Source organism: Manis javanica, chromosome 3, assembly GCF_040802235.1.
Source record: "Manis javanica isolate MJ-LG chromosome 3, MJ_LKY, whole genome shotgun sequence".
In the NCBI taxonomy this organism is placed as follows: domain Eukaryota; kingdom Metazoa; phylum Chordata; class Mammalia; order Pholidota; family Manidae; genus Manis; species Manis javanica.
The window spans coordinates 209,586,651-209,610,992 of record NC_133158.1 but is presented as its reverse complement, the minus strand read 5'-3'; positions in this window follow the sequence as shown (position 1 = coordinate 209,610,992).

Genomic DNA, 24,342 nt, shown 5'->3' with positions numbered 1-24,342 from the left:
GTTTCATACGGGGTTTGTCTTTTTGTGATTGCCTAAGCATGATTCACTTAACATGACGTCTTCAAGGTTCAATACAACATGAGTTCCTTCCTTTTTAAAGCTGAGTGACAGTCCACTGTATATACGCACCGTATTCTGTCTCTCCATTTGTCTGTCTGCTGATGGACACTTGGGTTGCTTCTACCTTCTGGCTATTGTGAATAACGGCGCTATGAAAGTGGGTGGGTAAAAAAAGTGGAAAAGCCGGCATCTCTGCCTTCACATTGTCTCCGTCTCCTTTGCTGCCTTAATCTTGGGTCAAAAAGCCTCTGCTCAGCCCCGCAGCCCTGCACGTAGGCTGGTTAATCATCAAAAGGGATTTTGCTCCCGTAAGATTGATGCAACCAGCCCCTTTGCCAAAACTCGCCCCCCCCCCCAGGGAGATAAAGAAGTGTGTACAGAAATGATGACTGGAGCAGCAGCCCAGTTTGAAAAAGACAGATGCACCCCTATGTTTATCACAGCACTATTTACAATAGCCAAGAATTGGAAGCAACCTAAGTGTCCATCAGTAGATGAATGCATAAAGAAGATGCGGCACATATACTCAATGGAATATTATTCAGCCACAAGAAGAAAACAAATCCTACCATTTGCAACAACATGGATGGAGCTAGAGGGTATTATGCTCAGTGAAATAAGCCAGGCGGAGAAAGACAAGTACCAAATGATTTCACTCATCTGTGGAGTATAAGAACAAAGGAAAACTGAAGGAACAAAACAGCAGCAGAATCACAGAACCCAAGAATGGACTAACGATTACCAAGGAGAAAGGGACTGGGGAGGATGGGTGGGAAGGGAGGGATAAGGGGGTGGGAGAAGAAAGGGGGCATTATGATTAGCATGTATAATGTGTGTAGGGGGGGCACGGGGAGGGCTGTGCAACACAGAGAAGACAAGCAGTGATTCTACAGCATCTTACCACACTGATGGACAGAGGCTGTAACGGGGTATGTGGGGGGGACTTGGTGATGGGGGCTGTCTAGTAAACATAATGTTCCTCATGTAATTGTAGATTAATGATACCAAAATAAAAAATAATAAGTAAATGATGACTGGATTGTCAAGGACTTACAGGAACATCACCACCAGAGCCGTATCAGCACAATGGTGGGTCAGCTGACCACGGCCGGGGTGCTTCACAGCCTTCCTCAGACCCTTGCTGACGTCCAGATGTCCAAGGCCAATCGTCCCCTCCTGATCTCAGCCCTTTCCTGCTCCCCCTTCCTCAATGTAGAAGAGGCTTGAAATCAACCCTCAGTTAAGACGGTTCTTTAGGACATGAGTCTGCCGTCTTCTCCGTTTGCTGGCTGTCTGAATAAAGTCACTCCCCTTGCCCCAACACCCTGTCTCTCCACTTACTGGCATGTTGTACGGCGAGAGGCACGAGCGTCACTTCACATGCCCACCCACAGTGCACAAGGGTTCCCACTTCTCCACATCCTCACAACACTTCTTATCTTCTGTTTGTGGGTCGGTTGGTTTGTTTTGTGTGTGTGTGTGGTGGCCAGCCTTGCACAGGTGAGCTTCCATCAGTGTTCTTTGAGTGAGGGTGTGATGAAATCAGAGCCGCATGTTAGAGGCTTCCTCCAGCAGCAGAAAAGCCACGAGGCAGGAGATGATCAAGGCCTTGATAATGTCGGACTGAAGGGAGGGACACTGGACCAGGGGTGCTGGTGGAGAAAATGAGGGACACAAAGGAAAGAAGCAGCCAGATATCCAGGAAAGGGGAGGCCAGAGGGAGGGAAGAGCCATGCGTGACTCTAGTTTCCAGCACAAGACATGGAGAAAATAGCAGTACAATGGGAAAAATAGGAAGGAGGGAGGGTGGGCTGCTTGGGGGAAGGGGCAGAGCTCTGGCAAGCGCCCGCAGGAGGGAGATTAGTCATCAGGGCAGGCCCGTGCCCTGAAGAGCATTCAGGCCTAGAAACACCCATGATATCTGTCCTACCTCGCCTATACTAACATCATGTCCTGGTGAGGTCAGCCCAAGCAGGTGTCATCTCCACCTGCTGAGCAATGAGAAGCCAGGGGGTGCAAATGACCATGCGAGGCCACACGACACACAGGCAGAGTCAGAGCCTGGGTAAGCTTCTGAGACCGGTTCTAGTCCAGCAGCCACTTCTTTTCCTGAAATAAGACTTGTCTAGGAGCACATGAGGGTCCAACCAGTGGAAGACATATCCATTCATTTGACAAATATTTTTTGAGTGCCAGGCAGTGTTCTTGGCGCTGGGGATTCCCTAGTTAATAAAATAGAATAGATGCAATCCTGCCATCATGGAGCCTACATCTTTGTAGGTGATGAAACTAACTGGCTGGTCTCTAGGCAGTTTTCCTAGAAGCCCAGAGAATTCCCCAGGAGAAATGTTCCTAGACACACCTGTGCCTCAAAAATGGAAATGGCTCTCTCACACCTGTCACGCTGACTCAAGCTGCACACATGTGCGGTCTTAACCAGCTGTATTCAGGGAAGCAAAGGAGAGCATTGCCTACAGTGAGCCCTTCATGTATTTAGGCACAAAGAACATTTCTCGTTGACTTTTAGGGCAAACTTATTTTTTTTCCTCTCTATTCTCCTTTCCTTTTACTCAGCACTCACCAGCAAAAGTCTGTCTTCTTCACTAAACACCAATAATTCATGTTTACAGAGGAGGTTTTCTGTCCATCATGTTCAGGGCAGCATTATTCACAGTAACCAAAAGGTGGAAACAATCCAAGCGTCCATCAGCAGATGGATGCGTAAACAAAACGGGGTTTATACAAACAATTGGCTATTATTCAGCTTTTAAAAGGAAGGAAATGCTGACACAGGCTACAACATGGACAGACCTTGAGGACGTTATGCTAAGTGACATAAGCTAGTCCCAGAAGGACAAATGCTGTGTAACTCCACTTACATGAGGTCCCTAGAGTAGTCACATTCATAAAGACGGAGGTAGAATGGGGGTGCCAGGGACTGGGAGGGGAGATGAGAGTTAGTATGATGGGGAGCATTTTAGTTTGGAATCATGAAAAATCTCTAGAGATGGATGGTGGTGATGGATAGCTGGCACAATATTGCAAATACATGTACTGCCACTGAACCACACACTTAAGAATGGCTAAATGGTCAATTTTCTGTGATGTACATTTTACGACTATATTGGAGATGGGGAAAAAAAGTTTCCGTGTGGCCAGTAGGAAAGCCAGCAAATCTCTTCCCTTCTCGTCCTTAGTCTCAAGAGGGGCTGACTAGATGCTTCTGGGTCTGTGATCTACTGTTTCCATGGTAACCACAATAAGCTGATGTCTGGAAGGCAGGATTTCACCACCAAATCAACAGGGTTCACCAAACTGGTCTCCCCACCGTCCACTCTGTTCTCTAAGCTGCTGCACAGGGAGCTAGAATCAAACCTTGTGCCTCTCAACGCCTCACACCATCAGCCCCGCCACGCTGAAGGCTGGTTCCTCATGCAGCTGCGCGGTCATTTGTCCCCAGCCAGTCACACATGCTCCTCTCTCTACCCTGTAACACTTCCTTCTTCTTCTCACGCCCTGCTCTCCACTTGGTTCCTTTACTAGCTCTTCCCCCTCCTCTGAGTTTTTCAGGGCTCAGCTGAAATGTCCTCTCCTCCAGGAAGCCCTCCTTTCCTGACCACCCAGATGGCACTGCACCCTACGTTACATGCTCTCATGGCACCCCGCCTCCTTGCAAGGGAAGACAGTCATGGAACAAACCACAGTGAGGGTGAAAAAATCAGGCAACCCAGAAGAGGGGAGCCATCTCAGATGCCTGTGATCTAAATTAGAGAAGCCTGTGAGCATTACGGATTTTTGCTTCAGAACCCATCAGACCGGAACCCCCACATCTCCTGCTCACCAGCTGTGCGACCACAGCAAGTTTCTTACCTCACACCTGGACTCCTTCCTGCTTCTGCTCCCTCTCCAGCCCACTTCCAGGGTGCAGCCAGAGCAGCTTTCTCAACTGCACACGTGGCACACCCCTACGTGCTTCTAGTCACTCTCCACTGACTTCAGGAGAGAATCTACCTTTGCAGTTGGCCCCCTGCTGCTCTCTCTGGCCCCCTGTCTCGGCTGCCCACTATGCGCTGAGCTCCCCCCTGACAGCCTTCACTGGCATTTCTTCCTGGAGAAGACCATCCCCTATCTCATGCTCTGCCTGACAACACTTAATTATCCTCAGGTCGCTTCTTTTGTGAAGCCTCACCTGAACCTGACCGCCACCACTGTCATGCCCAGCCCTACTGTGTGCCCTGTAGGACACTGATTTTCATTTGCCTGCCCCTTATTATTGTATTTTTGTGTGCATGAATTTCTTTAATTTTGGCTTTAACAACTTTTTTTCATGTATAAGGACATATAATAAGCTGCACCTGTTTAAGTGTACAGTTTGATACGTTTTGACATGTAGCCCCCTGAAAGTGTTACCACAATCAAGATAATGAATGCATCGCCCCCAAAATTTCTGTGTGTCCCTGGCTCTTCCTCCTGCCCTGCTCCACCTCGCTCTCATTTGCAAGTGACCACTGATTGGCCGTCACCAGGTATTAGCATTTTGTAGAATTTTATGTAAACGTAATCATACAATACATATTGGTTTTTTGCCTGGCATTTTTTACCCAACATAATTAGAGATTCATCCATGTAGCAGTTCATCCTTTCAGTTTTTTTGAATGTTGACTAGTACTCTATTGCATGCAAAGAACAATGATTGTGTATCCATTTATCTGTTGATGGACAACATCTGTGTTGTTCCTGCTTGTCTGAACATCTGCTTTGATTTCTCCAGGGTCAATATGTAGGAGGGCAATGGCTGGATCAAATGGCAGTACATATCTAACTTTTTAACAAACTGCCAAACTTTTCCAAGTGTCAAACCATTTTACATTCTCACCAGTAGCATATGAGTTCTCTGTTCTCCATCCTTGTCAACACTTGATATGATTGATCTTTTTAATTTTGCCATTGTAGTAAGTGTGTAATGGTGTCTTACTGTGGTTTTAAGTTCAGTTTTCCTAATAACTAGTGATGTTGAACATCTTTTCATGTGCTTGCTATCTATATATCCTGCTTGGTAAAGTGTTCAAAAAACTTAAGAAGAGAATTAATTGTACAAGCAAAACCTGTTAGGTAAATTTTTTCATGAACTTAATTTCTATGCGTCACTCCACTACCTAAAGGCATTATCATAACTTTTTCACATTCTTAAGAACTGCAGTAAAATATATACAATGTTAAATTTATCATTTTAACCACATTCACATCATTGACTGACCGTCACCATCATCCATCTCCAGAACTGTTTTCGTCTTCCCAAATGGCAATTTTGTCCCCATTAAACACTAACTCTTCATTTCTCCTTCCCCCCCGGCCCCTGGCAACCCCCATTCCACTTTCTGGGTCTATAAGTTTGACTGCTCTAGGGACAGTATGTGTCTTTTTGTGACTGGCTTATTGCACTTTACACAGTCTTCAAGGTTCCATGTTGTAACAGATGTCAGAATTTCCTTCTTTTTAAGGCTGAAAAATACTCCACTGTATGTACATATCACATTCTATTTATCATTTCTTCTGTTGATAGACGGTTGATGACTGGCCTTTTCTACCTTCTGGCTATTGTGAATAATGCTGCTGTAAACATAGGTGTTCAGATAATGAGTCCCTTATTAACTGCAGTTTTAATTTTTTTTAATTTATTAAATTGATTACATCTTAATGGTTGTTATCCCATAGCCTACAACAGTGCCTGACACACAACAAGCATTTAACAAATATATGTGAAATCAACAGCCAAATGAATGAATGGATGAATGAGTGAATCCCAAATTGGACATCAGCTCAGAGCTGTATCATCTATTCCATGGGCAGCAGTCACGGTGTCCCAACACCAAGATGCTGAGTCAGTCAAGGACCTGATCTCACTGGATCCCATCCAAGCGATGAAGACAACACTGCCCCTGCCTTGGTTGGTCACCCTTCCCTCTGCTTGGTGCCCCACGGGAGCCCAGCTGCCTGAAGCCTTTGGGTTAGTCACAAGATACTAACTCGGGGTGGGACAGCCGAGGATGCTGAGAGAAAGAATTCTTTGCTGAGACATCTGAAGAAGCACTTGCGACGGTCCTGCCCACAGAGTAATATTAATAGCTAACATTTTTGTGTGCTTACTCCATGCCAGCTGCTGCATAAGCAGTATCTCAATTACTCGGTAACCATGAATCAGGCACTGTAAGGCTCCTCCCTGTACAAAACAAAGGCACAGACAGGCTAACTAGCTTGCCCCATGGTCACTCAACTGGTCAGTGGCAGAGCCAGGGTTTGAATCCAACCACTCTGGACTCCAGAACCTACCAGGCAGAAGAACATGGCACAGCCAGCCAGTCAGGCTGGTGGCATTCTCCCTTCATTATGCTGAATTAACCAGCGTCCTTTCAAAATAAGTTCCAGCTTGAATAATATTTATTGAACACATTTTGGAAAACACATGAAAAAAAAATTTTTTTTAAGTCACATGATCCCACCAAAAACGATAGCCACTCTTTATGTATTAGAATGTTTCCTCCCTGTTTGCTCTCATGTATTTTAACTTGTGGACATGAGTGTCTTCAGTCTCTTAAGAGGCATCAGTCCTTCTAGCTCGATACATCTGCCACTCACACCACTCCTACCGCCTTTCTTCTCTTTTACAGTCTCTAATATATTCCTGCCAAATGACACAAAAAAGACGGGACTGTTAATTTATAGTAATAATGAGGGCAGTAGACACTGCTTATCAGCAGCTCTTCACATACACAATCACATGTAGTTCTCGTGGCACCTGTATCAGGTGTATTACACTCATTGCACTGATGAGGAGCCTCAGACGATGGTTTAACATGCGGCTCTCCCTCTCCCCCTCCCCCTCCCCTTTCTGAATAACTCAGTCCTAACACCGTTGGGTGGGGCTTAGAAACGAGGTGCCACCCTGTGGGTGGAGAGGGGTCTACACTGGGGGGGTCAGCGCCCCACTACAGCCCCTACAGATGAAAGAATGTCTGCATGAGAGCAGAAGTGAGACATTTCAAAAGGACTAAAAGGCCAGCTTACAGAGGCTCCCCCTGGCTGAAATGAGGACAGTTTGAGAATCAGAATAAAAAATTACAGTATTAAATTGCAAGCTATTGAATAACACAGGAATCTGTGATTCCACGCTCGTGTATACAAATACATGACTTCAGAGTTTGATGAGCAACAGGTATTTATACAGTTTCAAAGAACATCCTCCACAAAATATGTAATAATTACAAAGGAAAAAGAGTAACTTTACAGCAGAGAAGCCTGAAAGACACCATCTTGCTCCAATGACGCAAGCTAACATCTCAGCAATGGGACAAATTGAAATCAGGAGTGGCCTAGCAGCACAAAATGAGAAAACACAGAGTCTCTTCTGTGACATTCCTGCCAAAGACTCACAGCCTGCATTCAATTATGAGGAAACATCCAACAAGCCCCAACTGAGGACCTTCTACAAGGTAACAGGCGTGCAATCCACAGAAGTGTCAAGGGCCCCTCTGGGACAGACGGAAGGAGATACGAGAACAAGAAGCAACGTGGGATCCTGGATAGGATCTAACGCCGAGAACAACATTATTGGGATGAATGATGACTGTCAAGCCTAGTGATCAGACGGTAGTAAGGTATTAATGTGAACTTCCTGATTTCAGTGGCCTGTTGTTCATAAGCAGAAAGTCCTTACTTGCAGAAAATGCCTGCTAAAGCATTGGGGCATGACGTAGCTAACAGCTAAAAGGCTCCGTGAGGGAAAAGGGATTTTTGTTTTACTTGCAAAAGTATTAAGTTTTAAATTATTGTTTAAAGATGAATCAGTATGTCCAAGGTCACCTAACTAGTGAGAGGCAGGATTCAAATCCAGGTTTAGACAACAAGCTCTCCACGCCTGCTCCAAACTGGTAGCCCACTCTTCCATCCGAAGACTCGCTCCGGCATGGGGAGGTGGGCTGCGGGCGGGAGCCTCTGCAAGCCAGCTGCTGTCTTCTGAAAGGTCCCTTCCTTCCTTATTGTAACAGAATCTTGCGGGCTCGCCCTGTCCCCTCCCTGCCCCAGCCCTTCGTGCTGGGAGCACCGGTTCCTTCCCGTAGAGGTTGAGGGAAGGCACAGGTGCCTCACAAAGCCCTAGGGCAATAGTAACCACGCAGTGGCCTTGGGGTAACATGCCATGCTCCACCCCACCGAGGCCTCCAGACCTGGCTTTCTCATTCCCCTTCTATCATCCTGCGTCCAGGGCAGGCCAGGCCTGGGAAAGTATATAATACCAATGTCCATGTGCTGATGTGTGTAGCATGTCAAACATCCGGGGCAGGTGAAGGATGACCATCTGTACATGGCACTGTGTGATGCCCCTCACAACAAGAAAGCAGCCTCATTCTGGCCCTTCTGGGCTATGGGAGGGGACAGCGAAGTATGGGGCGCTCCCCAAAGATCACGTGAAGCCTGTTAGCCATGAACGAGAGCCCACTGGTAAATCTGGCTGCCCTGAGCCTTCCCACGAATGATGGGAGAAGAATGGGGACCAGGCCCTTGCTGCCCATGGCTGGTCCGCCCATCGCTGCTCAGCACAGAGCCCTGCATGCGGCCAGTGATCAGTATCTGCCGAGCTGTGTTTTCACCTGGTAAATCCCCTGAAGTTCACGTGCACCCCAGTGGCTGACACGGAGGGCACTGTGTCCTTTGCTCCCTCAGTCGGGAGAGCCAAGTTCCTGAAGCTGTGTGGCATTACAGCTTCCCGGGCTCCTCCCGCGCCTACCGCAGAGATACCTGAGCCATGGGGGCCGCTGGAGAGATGCGGCTCTTCCCACAGGAGAGCTAAGGCACAGGGGCAGAGAAGGGCTGAGCGTGCTGAGGGCCCTGCCGGGGCCGTGATGCCCAGAAGGGCCTTTGCCACAGCGCAGAGGACTTGCACGCACACCGCTGCACCTGAAAGTTAAACTTCCTGATTCTCGGGTAAGTATTAGGATGAGAGATAATGGGTTGTTTTCTTCCAGAAATGTCTTGAATAACCACTTATTTACACACAGCTCTTCTGGATTTGCTATTAGCATTTTCTATTAGGGTGAAATTCTTAAGGTCTATTAAGACACTTGTTTAACCTGTTCGCCCAAAGGATGGAGAGCAAGAAGGTAAACTCCACTGCCAGGAAAGAAAATGATTCTGGCCTGACAGGGACGGCAGGATGGCACCCAACAGCTGCTGACCTTTCCTCCAGAGCTATCTCTGGCCAGCCCCCGTCCCTGCAGTGGGCACGAGCGGCCTCCCTCTCTTATCTCCCTTCTTGTTCTTTGTCCCTGAGATGCTCCATCTCTCCACCCTTTGCCCTCGGCACAGAACCAGCCAGCATCAGGAGCCCCGGGCTCAGGTTCCATCAGTCCTACTGATGGTTTTCAGGCTGTCGCACCAGAGATGTGGGTCTGCTGCGCTGAGCAGGAGTGGGAGACCCTGCAAAGGAAAGCAGCCCTCTTGGGCTACTTCACAGTGACATTTGTAAAAGACATCCCTCTCTTGGTGAGGTAGTTCAGTTCAGGAAGTAGCCACAACCATCCAGCCATTCCTGTGAACCCTTTTGTCATGTGACTTTTGCAATTCTTCCTATCAAGAGATGGAGTCCAGGAGTCCTGGCTGGCCCTGTGACTATTTTAGCCAACAGAATGCAGCAGAAGTGGCACTGAGTAACTCCCAGGCCCCGGCAATGAAGGCCCCTCAGGGCCCAGCTGCCATGTGGTTAAAAAGCAGTCTGGCCTGCAAAAAGGATGAGAGGCTCCCTGGAGAACTGAGGGGCTCCCACGGACGGCCCACCTCCACGGCCAGCCACAGGTGAGGCCACCTTGGACCTGCTCAGCGGGGCTCCCATTTGACTGCAACCGCGCAGGTGAGCCCAGGAAGAATGTGCTGCAGAACCACCTGCCCCAGGCCAGCCCAGATGGCAGACTGATGAGCAAACAAATGGTTGTTGTTTTAAGTCATTAAGATTTAGGGGCAGGGAGTTGTTACACCGGAAAGATAACTAAAACATACGCTAAAGCGGACTGCTTTTCCTAGCACAACTCAGGGGTGCTGTTACTCTAATAGTCTCTATCCCTTTCCTCCACCTTACCAAGAACCTGTCTTACTATCCCAGCCTGGCCAGGGCCAGGGCCCCAGGAAGAGGTGGAGGTCAGTGTCCCATCTCAGTAAGAGGGTGAGGGGAGAAGGAAGTAGATGCAAGACACCAGCTGTAACCTGACTGTGTTTGGTGAGAGCCTGAACCCCATTCAGCATTACTCCGGGTGCCGCAGGAATACAAAGGCATATCTGGTAGCATGTCTGCCACCAGGAGGCTCACAGATGAAGAGTTAAGACTCATAAATATAAAACAATGGCAGGCAACTCACGATCATATATGAGCATATGCAGTTACTCTGAATACTATCTGAGTTCGCAGAAAGAGGTTGGCGCCGTCGGGAAGGAGTGAAGTTGGAAGTGGGGCTTACACTAGACCTTGAGAGCAAGGCAGACTGACTCAAGTGGAAAGAACATTCTAGGCGTGTGTATGGGAGTGACCTGACCACGGGCATAAAGATGTGAGCTTGCTGAGGAATGGAGCAGCAGTAATGCTGCGAGAACAAAGGGGCAGGGAGATGGGAGCCCGGCCAGGAGGAAGGGGGCGCCTTTTACTCACGCGGCGCTGGCTCCAGCGTTCCCTGGGAGGTTTCAGTGACGTTTAAGAGCTGACATCAGCAAAGACTGCTCGGCATGGCCTTGTGCAGAAAGACCACATCTCGGAGGAGCCGAGACTGTCATTGAAGAAGGGCCCACCTGGAGAAGGAAACAGGGCTGGGCGGGGTTTGGGAGGCCTAGGCTGACTTTCACTCAGGAGGAAAAAGCTGCACACCTGTGTGCGTTGACTGGCATGCAATGTCTCAGCCCTCACTTCTCCATCATTCAAGCTACTTCCTAAATCAGGGCCCATGTTTGGCCCAAAGGGAAGCTTTGGCTTCCCAGGCCAGGGTCTTTGGTGTTCATAGGGCTGGCTCTGCCGCTGGGGAACCCCTGTGCCATGACGCCTCCCTCTGCCAAGTCGGCCACACCTTCCTGGTCTTCCTCCTCCCCTCCCTCTGGGGGATGCCACCCTCCCTCCCAGGATCCTCCTGGTTCCTCCGTGTTGCTTTAGTCCTGCCAGGGCACTGATCTCACTGGGAGGCTGCACGGCTCCATCCCAAAATAATGACAGTCTCACGCCACAACTGCCTTGACGTGGGAGGAGCTCGTGAAAACTGCATATACCCTAAAGGAAGCTAAACAGCCAGTAACTTTACCCCTAGTTTCCAAGTGGAGAAACTGAGTCATGGAAGTGACTTACCAGGGCATTCTCAACCTTTCAGTGACTCAGTGAGGTCAAAATCCCACAAAGCCCAACCCACAGGTTATGTGACTTCAGGCGCGTCACTCTGCTCTGTGCTGGATCATGGACCCGGGGCCTGGCTGGGGCTAGGTTTGCTACACGTCTGCTGTGGCAGTCCGGGGACCCCACCTTTCAGAAGCTGTCATGTTTGCACCATTAAGGCTAGAATCCTGAACCCAACACAGACCTGCAACTCAAGGAATTCTGGCTGAGGATTATCTGGATGGTTCTGTATACTTGTGAGAGAGACAAAGCCATCAGGTGTGCGTCTGTTTGTGTCTATCCATCCTAACGCATTCAGTATCAGTAAATTCCCTCCCTTGTGACAGGTAAAAATTCCCAACAAAGAGCAACTGGACCACAGTCTTAATGCAGACCCAGTCTGTAAGGGAATGCCACCCCAGAAGCAGATGGCCAGCTGGCCAGGCACCTATTCTATTTGACTGTGTGACACCCCTCTTCTGCTGTACTCTATCTAGCCCTTAGTTGTACTTGTTAAGTGTCCACAGAAGCCTCACAAGTTAACTTCCTTTTCCTTCCAGGAGGGAAAAGGTCTATTTATTAAGCAGCTGCCATGCTGGTGGACAGCACCACAGTTCTACAAAGAAGTCTTTACAACAGTGAGCTACTGTCACACCCACAGATAAGGACAGGAGGCTCAGACAGGCTACCCTGGCCAGGTCACACGGCTTGCACCTGCCTCGTACCTGGCGGGCTGAAGGGCACAGGACTTGCAGGACTGGCCGGGACCTTCCAGGCGTCCCTCCCTCTCGTTCCTCCGGGCTTCCACCCCAGCAGGCCCGTGCCCCTGCCTCCTAAGTCTCATCTCTTTGCCTGGCACCTGCATTTGCACTGCCCAGATAGCTGCCATCATTCAAGGCCTGAGCCCCTCCGGCCTGCAGCTCACGACCCCCTATGGCTGTCCTCTTCGAGGTGCTCCCAGTCACACTGCAGTCCAGCTGCACAACCACTGCGCCGGCACCGCCCCGAGGCGGCAGGCGCCGCACCGGGTCACCCAGTCCCCCCTCCACCCCTCCAGCGCCCGGGACACGACCCCGACGACCCTCGCTTCTGGCGCGCGGCCCAGCAGCAAGGGGAGGGAGGGCGGCGCTGCGAGAACCGCCGGGAGGAAACGAAATGCCCAGCAACGTGCTGGACCGGAAACCTCCCGGGGCGGAGACTGCGCGGGTGCCAAGCTCCGCGGCGGCTGGAAACCGGGTCCCGCCTCGCGCCCCGCACCCGCCGCGGGCCGCCGCCCTTTCCGGAATGCAACCCCCCTCCCCCGCCACCCCGATCCCCGGAGCGCAGGCTCCGGCTCCTCCCCTAACGGGCCAGTAATGGTTCACTAGGGACCCGGTCTTCCGCGAAGGAGGGGGCGGCAGCCGAGCCGCCGCCGGGGGACACCCCCGCCCCCACCCTCTTCACTCACACCCTCCCCTGTCCTCCCCCCCCCCGCCCCCATCCTCTCAACTCCCCACCCCCGTGCGCCCCACCGCCATCCCTTCCAGGGCCCCTAACTCCTCCAACACCCCCACCTCCAGGCCCTACCTACCCTTTCCCACCCCGCCTCTCACCTCTCCTCCCTCCACCCTAGTCACGCTCCGCCCCACCGGTGCCTGCCCTCCCCTCTGCCCCTCCACCCTGCCCCACCCTGCCCCGGCGCCCCTACCCTCCCACCGGCCCACTCCCACCCCAGACTCTTCCCCATCCGCCCCCTCCCACGCGCCGTCCCCCTCGCTCCCCGCGGAGCGCTCTCGGGGCCGCGCACGTCACGCTCGTCCCACCTCCTTCCCGGCCAATCAGCGCTCCCCCTCCCGCGCGGGCCGGTCCCCCGGAGGAACCCGCGGCCGGAGCCGCAGAGCCCGGGCCGCGGGTGCAGGAGCCGCGCGGAGGACGCCCGGGGAGCCGAGGAACCAGGAGGGCGGGGCTCCAGACGTCAGTCATTTAGCCCAAGTCTTGGAGCTGAAATTCGTCAGGGGCGTCTAGCACTTTATGACTTACAAAATGCTTTGCTATAAATGATTCCACTTGGGCCTCAGAACACCCAAGAGGGGGGTATTACAATGATACCTGCTTTTCACCGGGGAGGGAACTAAAGCGTGGAGAGATGAAGTTACTTGCCCAAGGTCCCAGACTGGGCGCCGAGCCGGGTTCGCTCAGATGCAGGCCAGACTCGTGGTCCTGCTCAAAAACCCAGGACAAGTAGAGGCATGGGTGATGCTCTCCGCCAGCCCCGTTTGACATCCACTCGCCTGAGCTGTTCATTCAAGAGTTTCAATGATGTAGGTCTGGGAAGATAGCGGAATGAGGCGGAGTTTAGGGAAGGTCGTCTAGGTGGAGAGAGCCGAGAGAAAAAAGTAAACCCGAAGGGTTGCTTTGGGACTTCTTTCTCTACAAACCCTGATGGTACGGGAGGGAATCTGTATTTTAAAAGAAAGCCCCTCCAAAAGATAGAAAACCATGGGGAGCTATGACAGAACGGCAGAAAGCCTAGGTATCCGAGGCTTTACTGGGAGTGCTCCAAAGAAGCAGGGAGCTGGTGCCCCAGGTGCCCAGGGCCTGGCTCTCTGCAGTGCTGCTCAAACATGAGCTCAGATGCAGCCCTGCAAGAACACACGCAAAACAAAGTCAAGTTCCGGTGAGCAGCCTCGGTGCCTTCCCTTCATCCAGACTCCTCCACCTTCTCGCTCTGCTGCTGCCCCACAGGACAGACAGCCCTGCCTCAGTGCCTGCTGGTCAAACTCCAGGTATCTGCAAAGACGGGCCCTCTACTCAAAGTCCTCTTTGCCAGTGAGGCCCCTTGTGGGTAAAATTGCAATATTTCCAGAATCTCTTGCCTGGACTTAGTGCATCTCTATATCAATAGGTGTTTCTGAGGGGTGGAGAGAAGTAGTCGTCTCTATATCAACAGGTAATTACGAGGGCAAGTAAGTGCATATATGGACCGGACTGGTGGGGTGGGGTTCCTTTTTCTGCAGCCAGGTCATGGGAAACACAAGAGAGCAGAAGTGGACGAGGGCTTGTAAGCAATAAATGGATTTCTCCCACTTTATTTCTCCCTTTGACTGATTTCCATTTCAAAGGTATTTTACCCTGGCATTTTCCCCCAGAGGTGCATCTCACGTAGTCAGCAAGATCTCTGAACCCGAAATCTGGCTACATTGGTGTGACCTTTGGGCGGACTGCCTCTAGAGATGGTGGGGAGATGCCCGGAATCCCCCCTGTGGATGGTGGGGAGGCCTCAGTGGCTGCAGTGGTAGAAGGTGCAGCTTTCCTCGAGAGCCCCCTACCTGTGGGGCTTCCAACTGAGGAGCCCCTAGTGGGGAATTGGTCTAGGGTAAAGCACCCCCTAGAGGGGTGGGGCCTTCCCCAGACTTGGGGAAGGGTGGGGACACTGGAAGCTGCAGAATTAGCTCTCTCTGAGAAGACTGCTTAGAGGCCCTGAGTGGCCTTGTAGCAGCTGGGATTGTATGATGTCTTCTCCTCGAGATAGTGGAACTCCTCGAGATAGTGGAAAGGGTTATCGAGGAGAGAGAGAGACTTGGGCAGGAGAGAGACACACTTCACACTGCTTGGAGGAGCTGGGTGATGACCTATAAGATGCCCTTAAGAAAGAGAGACAGTTATTGAGAAGATGGGTTGCGCTCCTGGAAGATTCCTTAGCAGCAGTGGTGGAGGCGACATCAGGAGAATCCGCTTTGCAGGAGGTCATGGGGAATGAGAGGATAGAGCAGTGCCTTCCACCCTGGAGATGGCAGAGGAGATGCTGGGAGAGGATAAGGGGGTGGGGCCTAGGGCCAATCTTTAGCTGAGGCCACCCCCTGAGGCACCAGCCTCTCCCAAATTAAAGGCCTGCCCGTTGTAATTAAAAAAGTATAAACACAACAACCGCGGGCTCCTGAGGCAGAGGAGCTGCTCTCTCCCCAGGTTGTGTGGCACCACATGCTGTGCCCCTATACCCAGGATGAGCTGGTGAACATGAGCAGCCAGTTTCAGCAGAAGCCATCGAAACCTCTGCCTTCATGGCTTTTGCGTCTCTGGGATATGGGGGTGGAAAACATTGTTATGCTGGGTTCTGAAATGGGTAGACTGGCTTCCCCAATGACTCACCCTTCCCTCCAGCAACGGTTGCAAAGTGCCCATCACACCTCAGGGAATCAGGCGCTTCCGGATTGGCTGACAGCAGCCATCAGGGCAGTTTGGCTTAATCAGGGTGATTTACCATACTTACCCACAGCCCTCCTAGCCCCTCACTGCCTACTTTTTCTCCTTAGCACTTACCAGGGTCTAAGCTGTGCTTCTCAATTGGAAGTGTGCCTGTGAATCACCTGGGGATCTTGCTACAGCACAGACGCATATTCAGTTGGCCCAGGGTGGTCCTCAAGCTTCTAACACATTCCCACATTATGCTGCTGCAGCCTGTCTGCCTGTTGGTCTGTGGAAGACACTTTGCATAGAAAGGATCTAACGCATTATACTATACTGTTCCTATTTACCTTGTTTTACTTTCTTTTTCCCTGCACTAGAATGTAAGTTTCAGGGCGCTGAAGATTTGGTCTATTTTGTTCTCTACTATGTCCTCATCCCCCTAGAACACAGCTGGCACACAGTAGGAGCACATAGTTATTTAACGAAGAAAGGAGTGAATGGAATAGAAGCCAAAAAAGAAAGCACAAGTGGTAAATCTAATTTTATGCAAAGTAAAATTCAAGGTGAAAACTAGAAATGGAACAAAGGTTAATTTTGTATGTATATAAAAAGGAATAAAAAATAAGTCACAAACCCTTAGTCTTGAATAGTATGGTATCAGCTTAATTAAAGTAAAAATTGTCCACACAATGAGGAAAATTGCAGATATCACATTGATTTTAGAAATTTAACTCCCTCTCTCTTGGTTACATCTCCTAAGCAGAAGGCGATGCTGTAGAAGACTTGTATAAAAAATAAACTTGATTTGGGAGCTCTGCACTTGGTTTTCTATTATGGTAAAATACATACATACATACATATATATATATATATATATATATATATATATAAAACATAAGATGTATCATTGCAGCGGACTTGTAAATATTACAGTTCACAGATATTATGTTCACGTTGTTGTGCAACCATCACCACCATCCATTTCTAGAACTTTTTCATCTTCTCAAACTGAAACTGTCCCCATTAAGTAACTCCCTACGTCCCTTTCCCCCAGCAACAGGCAACCACCATCCTAATTTCTATCTCTGAATTTGAGTACACCTGTAGGTGGAATCATACAATAATTGTCTTTTTGTGACTGGCTTATTTCACTTAGCATAATGTTCTCAAGGCTCATCCGTGTTGTAGCCTGTGTCAGAATTTCCTTCCTTTGTAAAACCAAATCATATTCCATTTTATGTATACAACACATTTTGTGTATCTATTCACCTGCTGATTGATGGACATGGGTCATTTTCACCTTTTGGCTACTGTGAATAATGCTGCTATGAACATGGGCATATATTATATCTGTTTTGAGTGCCTGCTTTCAATTGGTCTTAGTATATACCCAGAGGTGGGATTGCAGAACCTTATGGGTCATTCCTTCTTTAATATTTTTTGAGAAACCGCTATGCTGTTTTCCACAGCGGGTGTGCCATTTTTACATTCCCACCAGCAATGCAGAAGGATTCCACTTTGTCTACATTTGTGGTTTTCTTTTTTTTTAATTTACAATAGCCATCCGGATGGGTGTGAGGGGATATCTTAGGGTTTTGATTTGCATTTCCCTAATGATTAGTGATGCTGAGTCTATTTTCATACGTTTGTTGGCCATCTGTGTATCTGCTATGGAGAAATGTCTACTCAAGTCCTTTGCCCATTTTTGAATTGGATTGTTGTTTTGTTGTTGAGTTGTAGGGGTTTGCTACATAGTCTAGATGTATGATTCACAAATGTTTTCCCCCACTCAGTAGGTCGCCTTTCCATTCTGTTGATAGTGCCCTTTGGAACACAGTTTTCAACTTTGGTGAAGTCCAGTTTACCTATTTCTATTTTTGTTTCCTGTGCTTTTGGTGTCATATCCAAGAAATCATTGGCAAATCTTATGAAGCTTTTTCCCCTATGTTTTTTCTCAAGAGTTTTACAATTTTAGGAGCTCTCCACTCTTACAGAGAATATATATTCCTGTTAAAAGCTACACACATTTCAAAAGTTGAAATTGTACAGGCCTCAATATCCAGCTGCCAAAAAATGAGTAATGCAAAGGAAACTAGTAATTAATACACTCGTCACTGTGTATGTGAAAGTTGCTACGGGGGTAGAGCTGGTAGAGCTTAAAAGTTCTCATCACAAGAAAAAAATTGTTAACTATGTGCATTGGTGGATGTTAATCAGACTTATTATGGCATCATTTTGCAATATATAGAGATATCGAACATTAGGTTGTTCATCTAAAACTAATACAGTTACTTGTCAATTATGTCTCAAAAAAAAAGGCAAAATGCAGTGGAAGCCAAAGCAAGTAGTTGGGGCTTGATTCTCTACCAGGGCTGCCTTACCTGCCTCTAGGATTCCTATGGAGTTCAATAAATGCCCTCACACAGCTGGTGTCCATTAATGCAGATCAAACAACTTTTTCCCAAACACACACACACAACAGCCTTCCTACCCACACCCCACCCACCATCAAAATCAAAATCAAAAGGAAGAAATTAATGAGGATAAGGCACATATAAGTTATTTAGGACATTTAAAGAAGCTGGTGTTTCCAGCTGGGATTTTTCTCTCCTTGCCCTCGTTTGGGTAGAGGGAGAGAAAGGACCCTGCCTGGAGCCCTTTGGGGAATCATCCCCCTCATTCCATAACAAATTACACTTTTTTTTTCCTAATTAAGAAAAATGGGTAGAGGGGGTGGCCAGCCCCTGGGGGAGAAAGGCAGGGGGTGCCCGGGAGAGAGAAAAGGAGCCGAAACAGCCTTCAGTCCCTGCAGCCTCCCAGAGCCTGAGGCTGCCCAGCCAGAGGTCAAGTCCGGCTGTCCTCTCATGTCCTGGGTTTGTGAAGGTGCACAAACCACTCAGGCTGTCTCTGAACTTCAGGACATTCTTCTGAATAGTAGGGATGATACCTACTTTTCAGGAGGGAGGACTAAATGCTCTTCTGATCGGAGAGGACTAGACACAGATCCTGGCACATGGGGATGGTTGTTACTTTGTTGATGATGATATTGTTAATGAGAGCATTAGTGTTTGTTTCACCCTATAGGGGGTCCTAGAGAGGAAAAGGTGGGTGGAAAACCCTGTGCCAAGTTGGGGGCCCTGAGAGGGAAGAGAGGCGTCCAGCGGGGCAGCTGGTCAAGGCGCAGCTTGTGTCCCTCCTCCTTCAGCACACGTGGTCCCACAGCCGAGCAAGGGTGAAAATGAAGGTCTCACCATCCACAGCGGGGCTGCTGGCCTAGCTGCCCCTGAGGTTTCCTAGCTCTGCTGGCCTTGGTTGGGGAACTCGGAGGATAAGCCACAGAGGAGAGAAGCCAGCAGGAGGGAATGGGGTCATTTTCCAGTTTAGATGCTGATGGCAGTGGTAGTAATGGGACGTTTATGGAGTCACAACCCACCTGCGGGCCTTAGAATGGTTGTAGTTTCTTGCTTGCCTGTTCTGGGAGAGGTAGGCCAGTTTGGAGCACTAGGCAGACTGGGGTTCCCTGCACCCCAAGGAGGCCTGTGTAGGGGAACCTAATATTTGGCAGGGAGTCACAAAGGGCACGGAGCAAGGAGCAGGGCCCAGTGGCCAGCCATCCTCAGTGTCATGGCCCCAGGGGCACAGAACAGTGGAGAAATTCTAGGTGCTGAGCCCAGCCTGCTCACTTGGGCAATCTTGTTCACTGGCTCTAATTTCCTGTGGACAGCTGAGGACCCGGGGGCAAATGGCAGATTCCTGACCAGAATAAAGTAAGGGCTTGACAAACACGTGCCCATCAAAACCACATGAACAGGAAGTTGAATGCAGTGTCTGTCCATTGTGTAAGTTGCTTACAAAATCAAGATCGCTAGGAAGCAGCTGGTGTTTCCAGCTGGGACTTTGTCTCCTTGCCCTCGTTTGGGTAGAGGAAGAGAAAGGGCACTGCCTGGAGCCCTTTGGGGAATCATCCCCCTCATTCCATGATAAGCCTCTTCAGTTATAATTTGGACAAGTTGCCTCCATGCCTCCAAGGGTGGGCTGTACCCATGACCTCTGTAGAGCGGCTGCCGTGGGCGCAGGGGAAATATTTGTCCTGAGATTCCCTTCGTGAACCTACGTGTAATCCAGGCGGGTGGAGGGCCGTCTGAGCAACCCTGTGGAGAAATCCTTTCTGAGCATGAAGTAACACTGAGCACAGCAGAGCTATTCCCTGGTGCCTCAAGTTACGCAAATAGACAAACTCCCTTTCTTCCCCTTGGCCCGAGGTAGCCAGCACTTGCAACGCGAGCAGGCCTAATACACCGGAGGTGGGTTGAATTGTGTGCCCAGAAAAGATACATCCAAGTCTGAGTGCTAACCTCTGGTACCTCTAAATGGGACCTTATTTGGAAGTGAGGTCTTTACAGATGTGACCAAGCTAGGCTGGGGCCATGTTGGATTGGGGTGGGCTTATAAGCCAGGAGCTTAGAGCACACAGACACGCACAGAGGAGGAGGCCATGGGATGGGGCGATGAGCGTGGAGTGAAGCATCTGTAAGCCAAGGGCCACCGGGATGGCCAGGAACCACCTTAGAAATATGAGAAAGGCTGGAAAGTCCCCCCAGATTCTCTCAGATCTCCAGAAAGGACCTACCGTGATGACACCTGGATTTTGGACTTTTAGCTTCCAGAACCATGAGAGAATAAACGTCTGTTGTTCTGAGCCATCCAGTTTGCGGTACTTTGTTACGCAGCCCTAGGAACCTCGTACCACCCGTAACTGCGTGCTGAGTGCGGTATCACATCCCACGTTCCTTCCAAGAAATGCATGCAAGAGACTTTTCCGAAGTGGCATCACTGGTACGCCACACTGCACCTCAAGATGACATTTTGGCAGCTGTTTTCATCAGGTCCCCGGCCTGCTGGCTGCCCCTCCCAACTCTTGCCCCAGCAACCATGCTAAAAGCAATCCTCATGCTGGCCCCCTTCCAGTCTTGCCTGGATTGCTATAAATAGCCTGCCACCTTTTTCTTTCTTGGTCCACCCTTCATACTGCCCCTTTTCCCCAACAAACTGATTTCATCACCCCTCTTACTGAAAATCTCCACTGGTCACTGAGGCACTATAGAAAATCCCAGGTTCTCCAAGAATCAGCGTATCTCAAGAATCAGCTTATCTCCGTCTTTTCTGCCCCTACTCCCTTGCCATGTGCCCTATAGTCTAGTGACACTAATTTACTTGATCCTAAATATTTTACACACTTTTACAACCCTGTGGTTTGGTAAATGCAGTTCTGCCTAAAATGTTCTGTCTGTTATTGGGTCCCTCAGGAGTCAGTCCCAACCCCCTTCTCCTACATACCTTCCTAAATAGAAGGTGGGAAGTCCAACGCTCTCTTTCCCAGCCTCCATTGCGGCTAAGGACATGTGACAGGGTTCTGGCCAATGAGATGTAAGGAGAAATTCACAGGAAAGTTCCTGCTTTCCCAGTAAAAGAGGAAAACATGGCTCGCACTGTCCTCCTTATCCTCTTTCACCTTTCCATTGAGTGTGGAAACAATGCCTGGAGCTACGGCAGCCACCATGTGACCATGACTATAAGGACAAGAGAATGACAGGAAACTTCAGCTCTGACATTCTTGAGCTAATGTGTCTTCTTGAGTGCCTAACTCTTACAATAAATATGTAGTATATATATATTGTATCTATATTTATTTATTGGTCTTATTTTTTAACCACTGTTAATCATGCATTCTATTTACAGCAGCTGAACACATTTCTAACCAATACATTGGTAAGCTGTTCAGTTTACCAGAACTTTCTGGTTAGATTGTTGCTTCCTATGAGTAGTCCAAACTTGGTTAGACTGTGACTTCCTCCCTTAAGCATATACAATATTGGTTGCTTACCTCAGTTGCAGTACACGTCATCTTATAATTAGTTACTTTCTTCCTATAATAGGCAACGCGCTGTTATTTTGGTCTTGCATATAATCTGCCCAAGGCATACTAGAACCGAGCAGAGTGGCTTACACACAGGAGGGGCTCCAGAATTGCATTGCAAGTAAAGATATCCACTCACAGGAGCATATCACTATATTGTAAGTGCTGGCGAGGCCTCTTACCCATTGAGATCTATAAGACAAGAGCTGGTGGGCCTAACTGGGTCGTCTCTACAGTCAGAATGTGCTCTGTAAGCCAGTCCTTCCAGCAGATACTTACTGTGTCTTCAGGTAGAAGAAGCTGTGGTGTGCTCTGCACGGTATAAAAAGACAGGAAGAGCATGCGTGTCTTTACCTTCTATGTGACTTAAATAACCATAGAGCCAAAGGGGTGGGAGCAATACCTATCTGTTTACCACAGTTCTCAACCCCAGGCTCCAGGTTAGAATGGCCTGGGGGCTTTTAATAAAGACAACTGCCCAGGCACTCTCCCTGGAGAATCTGACTGAACTGGGCGGCTGCTTCCTTCCCCACCCCACCTAATTTTGTAAAGCTCCCTAGGTGGATGCAGCATACAGTCAGAGCTGAGAGCCACTGATTTAACAGAAGAAGATGGAGAATGGGAAGGCATCTTGGAGGTGGTGATCTCCAAGCCTTGTGGGCTAAGCCTTGAATGTGGGGCATACTGGGCAGCAGGGAGTGGGGGCACGTGAGGACTGAGGAAAGCCGAGGCAGTAGCAGGAATGAATTATCAGTCTGGTGGGCAGCCGATCAACCAGACTAGTTGGAGAAGGTTCCAGTAGGTTAGCACTGGGAGATGCAACAAGAAATATAAATGGACCTGTCTGGAAAGGACCTCAATACCTGGCCAACAAGCTAAGACAATTCTAAAGGCAAGGATCACCATTTTGATGGCTATTTTTGTGCTAAGAAAACATGATCAAAGACAGATGTGAGAAAATAACTCCATGTGCAGGAGGAACATAGACTGAATTATTAAATAATGATACAGTCTGTTATAATCATACTCAATGAAATGCAGCCACCAGTGAGGTTGTCTGTGGATCTGAGGTCCTCCTGGGTTAACCTTCCCTCCCACAACCTCAATTTATGGCTCTGGCATAAGGCCACAGGTCAGACGTGTTCAGACCTAAATGATGGTTCTAATGGAATCCCACGTGTCCTTGGAGTTCCTTGTTAACAGCAATCACGTGCCTCCCATCATTTCCCTCCAATGCCTATCCTGGTGTATCAAAGTGTCCGGCACCTTTCAGGTTCTCAAGAAAGGTTCACGGAAGGGAGGGAAGAAAAAAAGAAACCTGTGATCAGGTGAGGGCAATTCCATGGGGTTCAGGTAGGCTCAGGGTGAGGCATGCTGGGATCTTGGAAACATGGGGTGTCAGGGAAATGGCAGAGAAGGCCAGGCCCAGTCAGAGTAGAAGGAAATAACTAGTGCAGGGCCGGCCTCTGGTGTGGGTGAGAACAGTACCACATAGAACACCGCGAGCGCTGCGGTGAAACACCGGGAATTGATACAAGCCAGTAGCCAAGGAGACCTGAACGTGGGAAGGAAGGAGGGCCCTATCATGGGCATCTCCAGGTGGCAGGCATGCTGAAGGCAGGAGGACAATGGACCCGCCACCCAGCTGCTTCGCTGGGCAGGAAGGTCAGGGGCAATGACCCACAAGCACAGCAGGGTATCAGGGCCAGACCAGACCCGAAGTGCCAAACAGCATGGAGCCAGAACCCCAGTGGTAAGAGGGGGCCATGACACCCATCAGGAGGGCCAAGCGGAGCTCTGAGGGCGTGCGGAGCTCTGAGGGCGTATGGTGCCTGAGCCTCACTTGAGCCTGGGGCTTATGGCAGCAAGGATAGGTTTGGAAGTAACACCACCCATGCCCTCTCCAGACTTCATTTGGAGGCTGTAGGGGATGCCCCACCCACCACAACTCCAGCTGATTAAAATGGGAAGTGCCACAGATGCCCAATGGCAAGATGCCTTGAAGGTAAAACAGGGGTTTTGGTTTGTTTTCGAGGCTTAGCATGGGTTCCAAATCAACGAAATGAAAACACAATTTTCTGGCTTCCTTGATCTCTGCAAGAGAGGTGATGTGATCACCAGTCATTCCCCTGCACTTCCCCCTGCAGGACTGCCAGACAGACCCCCCCTCCCTTGCTCAGCACGGTTTCCCTAAGCCTGCAACTGACGTGCTCTCTCCAGGGTCACCACGCAGCAAATATCAGCTCCGGGGGCAGACACCGTAAGGAAGGCAGGGCAGGCAGCGCACTGTTGGTTAAAGAGCCCTGGCCCCGCTTAGGAGACCTGAGTCCCAGTCCTGGCTCATCATGAATTCATGATGCCCTGGAGCATGGTGCTCACCATGTTTGTCATTTGCCCTCCTGCAAACCAGGTGTTTTCCAAGTTCCGTTCCAGCTCCCCCACTCCGATTTGTCACGTCCGTGTGCTGAATACGAGCCCAGATATGTGGTGAGTTGGGACAGATACAAAATGGCACTTGGAATTTGTTCCCTCAAGGCCACCATCTCCCCCGCGTCACCGCCCCCTTCTCAGCGCTGCTTCTACCCTCACTGATTTGGCCGCCACTCTGTGTGCTGCAGAGGCAGAGAGTGAGCAGGGGAGTGGTGGGGAAATAGTGCCAGACACTGGGCGACCCACTGCATTTGGGACGTAGAAGCTGTGGTGCCCTACGCAGAACCACTGCCAGGCCTCTGTGGTGAGCGCGGGCTCCTGACAGCCATTGCACTCCTTGTCCAGTGACCCCTCACTGACAGGAGCCCCCCAA